Source organism: Cetorhinus maximus, chromosome 29 (assembly GCF_964194155.1).
Source record: "Cetorhinus maximus chromosome 29, sCetMax3.hap1.1, whole genome shotgun sequence".
NCBI classification, from domain to species: domain Eukaryota; kingdom Metazoa; phylum Chordata; class Chondrichthyes; order Lamniformes; family Cetorhinidae; genus Cetorhinus; species Cetorhinus maximus.
This window is the reverse complement of record NC_135907.1, coordinates 15,984,129-15,990,304: the sequence shown is the minus strand read 5'-3', so window position 1 is coordinate 15,990,304 and position 6,176 is coordinate 15,984,129.

The following is a 6,176-nucleotide window of genomic DNA, read 5'->3' as shown; positions in this document are numbered from 1 at the left end:
CTGGGATGGAGTCCCAGTGTCATCAAAGACAGACAAAAAAAGCCCCCCGCCCCCTTTTTTTTAAAGATAGGCACTACTAATAAATAAACCATACAAGATTTGCATTTCTTTAGTGATTTTCAGTTTTTTTAACATCTCTGCTGCAGGGTTGACTGGATTGACAGTTCCCTCCAGGCCTTGTGCACAAAAACCAAGCCGACACTCCAGCACAGTACTGCGGGAGTGCAGCACTGTCAGAGGTGCTGTCTTTCAGATGAGGAATCAGACTGAGGCTCCATTTCTGCCTGCTTGGGTAAACGTAAAAGATCCCTTGGCACGATTTTGAGTTATTGCTCAGGAAGCCGGGACTGCATGTCACGTTCATGTCTATATCCTAAAACAAGTGCCTTATGATCCCAAAACAACATCCCATTTAAGGCAAGAGTGCTAAGGTTGCAGCATTGTCGCGTGCAAACATTGTGCTGCAACTGCCAATTGGTTCGGACATTAGTTATTCATTTTCTGCCTAGTGTGCTTTTGTGGTACCAGGGAGACTGACAGTCTTCCAGTGTCTTCACTACTTTGGCTATTGGTTTGAGCCTAGATGGTCACCGCCAGCAAACTGTCCAACATTACAGAGAGCATTACAGCCAACATTGTCATTTTCACCAGATGGATAATGTTCCAACTGAGATTAAATGTATTCCTGGCAGTTTCATCACATGACTTTCCCCCACATTCCAACCATTATTCAGTCAACACATCCATCCTTGTAATGCACTGCCTTCCTACGCCAATTGGAAGGCAAAAAGACTCATTGCCCAATTGGATATGATTGGCAATCAACCAAACAGCCTTTTTTGCCCCCCTCTTCAATATTTTATACCTGGTAGAGGAATGTTCGAAAAAAAAACCCCAAAAAAACCCAATCTTTTTTTAATGTCCCTGTGATTTTTCTCCCAGATTGCACAGCAATGTCCTGGAGATTCCAGGCCACTCCTGGTAGATTGGCAACTCTAGACTGGGACCCTGGTCGACTCTTCTTCTGTTTAGGAAGAATGACGCCAACTGTTATCCAAGCCAAGATCAGCCAACTCACCACAGATCAGCAATAAAACTTATCATCTGCACAGTCTGATGCTTTAAGGCAGTGCCTTAATTTATTGGGGCATAACGAGAAGAACCAGAGCAGCTTCTGGAATTATGGTAATGCCACCTGTTTTGCAGCTGAATCCACAGTGATTTCCGTGTGATCTTAATCTCGATACGGGAATGGCTTTTTCTCAAGCTTCTGATACCTAACTTTGGAGCAGGTCCACGATACCCTCAACCAGAGCCATGGATACACAACCCAAACGAGAAATTGAGTCATTTTTTTTTGTTTTCCAAATTTATTTTGGAGCACCTTGTCATCATCTATTGCGTGTGCACATACACACAGACACACACAAAGCTAATGAGAATTAAGACCACAGAGGCTTAAATCAACTATTGTGCAGACTAGCCCTTTTCCAGACATCAATTCTGTTTAATTGTTCAAATTTAGTTAGACAGAGAACTGGGAATAATTGATGAGGTAAATGTTGCTGGTCTTAACGAGATAGTCCCAATTACAAAAAGGCTTAATTCCTACTTTCCTGGTCTTTTTGGAAGGACTCTCGAACACCTGGCCCCTGCTGTTGCAGTCAACCCTCCTGAATATAGATCTAGACTAAACAATGGTTCGTTGCAGTTGGAAGGTTTACCTGCAATGTTGTAAGGCCAGCACAGGTAAGAGTCTGAATTGGACGGTATAATATCTGAGGCACGGCAGGTGCCAGTTTAAGGATTCGTACCTGGGATTATCAACATGGCATGTTCTTAATCTCAATTGTATTGGCATGAGGTGTAACGTATTTACTTTTTGATGGCAGGGGAGGAGTGGGGTGGAAAGTCAGAGGAAAAAAAAAATGAAAGGGCAGTGGCAGTCAGTCTATGGTGCTCTCGTATATCTCCTTGCACTGAACATTGGTCAGAGGACAGACCAACAACCTGGTCTGTAGGCGTAAAAAACAGAAAGTGCTGGAAATACTCAGCAGGCCTTGCAGCATCTGTAGAGGGAGAAACAGAGTTAACCTTGCGAGTTGAATATGACTATTCAGAACATTCAGAATGGTTCTGCAGAGTCATATTGACTATGTCCCAACCAGCAGAAATAGTTTCTATCTACCTCATCGTATTAACATTGATCAGATGTGAACCCTAGATGAACTCTCTCTCCCCCACCACACCATCCTCCACATCTAACCTCAAGCCCTCTCGTTGTCACGCTCCCAAGATTAAGTAACTCAGCAAAGACTGTGATCAAGCATGGTATGTTATTGACCTCTGGTCTGTTTAGCTAACTGAGGAACTTGCAGCTTTACAGTGAGGAGAAAGTTACTAATTCTCCCAAACAAGTGACTACATAGAAGTTACTGCACTGAAACAGGTCATTTAGTCCAACTGGTCTATTTTAAGCTTCTGTTCCACATGAGCTCACTACTACTTCACCTAACCATACCAGAATATTCTTCTATTCCTTTCTCCCACATGTACTTATCTAGCTTTCCCTTAAATACATCTATGCTATTCACCTCAACTACTCCCTGTTGTAGTGAGTTCCACATTCTTACCACTCTCTAAGTAAACAAGTTTCTCCTGAATTCCATATTGAATTTATTCATAAATATCATACTTGCGGCCTTTAGCAGACTGAGGAAAAGAGTATTTAAGAACTAGGATCTCAAACCCAAGACTAAAGTTATAGTTTACTGGGTTGTAAGGATTCCCATGCTCCTATATGTTTCGGAGACTTGGATGACCTACAGCAGGCACCTTGAGCACTGGAGACGTCCCACCAGCAGTGCCTTTGCAAGATCCTCCAAATCCGGTGGCAAGAATGGCAGTGCAACAATTGTGTCCTTTCCCAAGCCAACTTGCCCAGCATCAAGGTGCGAATCACTCAAAACCAGCTGCGCTGGACAGGACATGTCTACGGGACATGGCGGAACTGCTCTACTCGGAACTCGATTGCAGCAGAAGACTCCCAGGAAGACCATGGAAATGCTTTGGGGATGTCCTCAAAGCATCTCTGAAGAGGTCAAACATACCTGCCGACTCATGGGAGACCCTGGCTTGTGACTAACCAAAATGGTAAAGGCTCATCTTGGAAAGCACCAAACACATCGAGAGACTTCATCAGGAACTTGCTGAGGGTATGTCGAGGCATTGGAGGGAGTGTACAAACTCCAAATAACCCATTTATCCAACCCTTCAAGCCCCGCACGTGACGGAATCTGCAGATCGCACATTCGCCTTATCAGCCATTGAACTGGAGTGGAAGCAAGTCACCCCTGATTCCGAGGGATTGCATAAGGGGCTTGTGGCCCCTAGCTTTCAATTATAAAGTATCTTCTCTATGGAATGGCGTGTGGTGCGCAGGCAGGCCACAGAAAGGGAGAGAAGAACGAACATACACCTCGAAATCGGGACAGGTGGGTTGATATTTACAATGGCTGGATAAGTTGTGAGGAGGATAGAAAAGGATCTACAAAGGGATATTGATAGGTTATGAGTGGGCAAAGCTATGGCAGATGGAGTATGATGTAGGAAAATGTGAGGTTGTCCACTTTGGCGGAAAGAATAGAAAAGCAGAATATTATTTCAATGAGACTGCAGAATGCTGCAGTGCAGAGGGACCTGGGTGTCCTTGTACATGAATCACAAAAAGTCAGCATGCAGGTACAGCAAGAAATTTGGAAGGCAAATGGAATGTGGGGCTTTATTGCAAGGGGGATAGAGTATAAAAGTAGGGAAGTCTCGGTGTAACTGTATAGGGCACTGGTGAGATCACACCTAGAGTACTGTGTACAGTTTTGGTTTCCTTACTTAAGGATGTACTTGCATTGGGATCAGTTCAGAGAAGGTTTACTAAGCTGATTCCCAAGACAAAAGGAATGTCTTATGAGAAAGGGTTGAGCAGATTGGGCCTGTATCCATTGGAGTTTAGAAGAACAAGAGGTGATCTTATTGAAACATTTAAGATTCTGAGGGGGCCTTTGACAGGTTAGATGCTGAGAGGATGTTTCTCTGCATGGGAGAGTCCAGAACCAGGGGGCACAGTTTCAAAATAAGGGGTTTCCCATTCAAGATCGAGATGAGGAGGAATTTCCTCTCTCAGAGGGTCATTCGTCTTTGGAATTCTCTTCCACGGAGATGAGGGGGTCATTGAGGATGGGTCGTTGAATATATTCAAAGCTGAGTTAGATTTTTGAAATACAAGGCAGTCAAGGGTTATTGAGGTGGGGGGTGATGTGTTGGGCCAGGCAGGAAAGTGGAGTTAAGGCCACAATCTGATCAGCCATGATCTTACTGAATGGTGGAGCAGGCTGAAGGGCTGAATGACCTACTCCTGCTCCTAATTCTTATGATCTGACAAAAAAAGAGTATTTTATCAAATGTTTACTTGTGTTTGATAATTCAGTTCCTTCACACAGTCTGCCAATTCCCTGATTATGAAGCCAACATGTATAAAACAAAAATGCTAAAATAAAATCAGTAGCAATGGATACAAAATCAAAAGGATGCCAAATCTGATATCTGGGATAAACATTACCAAATTAGTCTCCCTCACTATCCAGTGGTCCTATCCTGTTTTTCTTAAAATTTGCTGTGTTGTCAGTTGAGAAGAGGATCAGGCTAGTCTGTGATGCCATCCATGGTTAAATAGCTTGCCAATAGGTTGTTGCTAGACTTATACATAAAGGATGAGTATTGGATGAGGGACTCGAAAGTAACTGGTGTCCGTGGAATTCCATCTTACTGGAGGTTAGTCTGTTCATAAAATGGGCCCCGACTTGAGTATTGTGGCCTATTCTGGGCACCACACTTTGGGAAGGATGTGAATACATTAGAGAGGATGCAGAAAATATTTACAAGAATGATTCCAGGGATGAGACATGTGGATATGTTACATGGATAGACTGGAGAAACTGGAGCTGTTCTTAGAGAAGATTGAGAGGAGAGTTGATACAGGTGATCAAAACCGTGACGGATCTGGACAGAATAGATAGAGAGAAACCGTTCTCAATGGCAGAAGAGTCAAGAACCAGAGGGCACCAATTTAAGGTGAGTGGCAAAAGAATGAAAGGAGAGACGGGGAAAATCATATGTATGCAGCAAGTATTTAGGATCCGGAATGCATTGACTGAGTGTGTGGGTGAGGTAGATTCAATCTTGACTTTCAAAAAGGTTTTAGATAATTATCTGAAGAGAAGAAAAATTGCAGGGCTTCGGGGAAAAGGCAGGGGGAGTGGGACTAGCTGATCTACTCTGGGTCTGACATGGCACTGACTTGTTGGACAGAATGGCCTTTTTTGGTGCAGTATCCATTCTATAATTCCACTCTCTTCTATGAAAATGATGCCAAATTTGATACCTGTGATAAACATTCCCAAATTAATTAGATTCATGAAAAAGGATATTTAATTACATCTTTAAAAATATTTAAAAAGGTGTTACTGCAGGTTTAGCTTCAATGGTAAATGCCATTGCTTCGTTATTCATTCCCAGACATCAGTACTTTTAAATTACTGTCCTCAAGTGAGAGAGAGAGATGACATACAGGTGAAGCAAGATTAACTGTACATTGCATAACAGACACTGCATTTATCTAACACCTTTAACAAAATAAAACACCAAAATTGCTTTGCAGAAGCTAGGTGAAGAAGAGTAATTTGAGAAAGGCATTACAGTCTCATAATAGGGGTTGGCCATTTAGGACTGAAATGAGGAGAAATTTCTTCAAAGAGCTGTGAATCTTTGGAATCCTCTACCCTAGGAAGATGCAGATGCTCAGTCAAAATATATTCAAACACTGAGATCGATAGATTTTTGGGTTCCAAAGGAATTGAGGGATATGAGGATTGGACGAGAATTGAGGTGGAAGAGATCAGCCATATTTTTACTGAATGGAGGTGCAGGCCCCAAGTGTTGAATGGTCTGCACCTGTTCCTATTTCTTATGTATTTATAAGTTATTGATGTGCCAAATTACTTGCCCCAGTTATTAGTTACATAGCCAGAGGTTTTTCTGGAGAGCAGGTAGGTAGCTTAAAAGTCCATGACATAACATACAACAAGATCCTGCTTTCACCGTAACTTGTTTCTATGGGAATC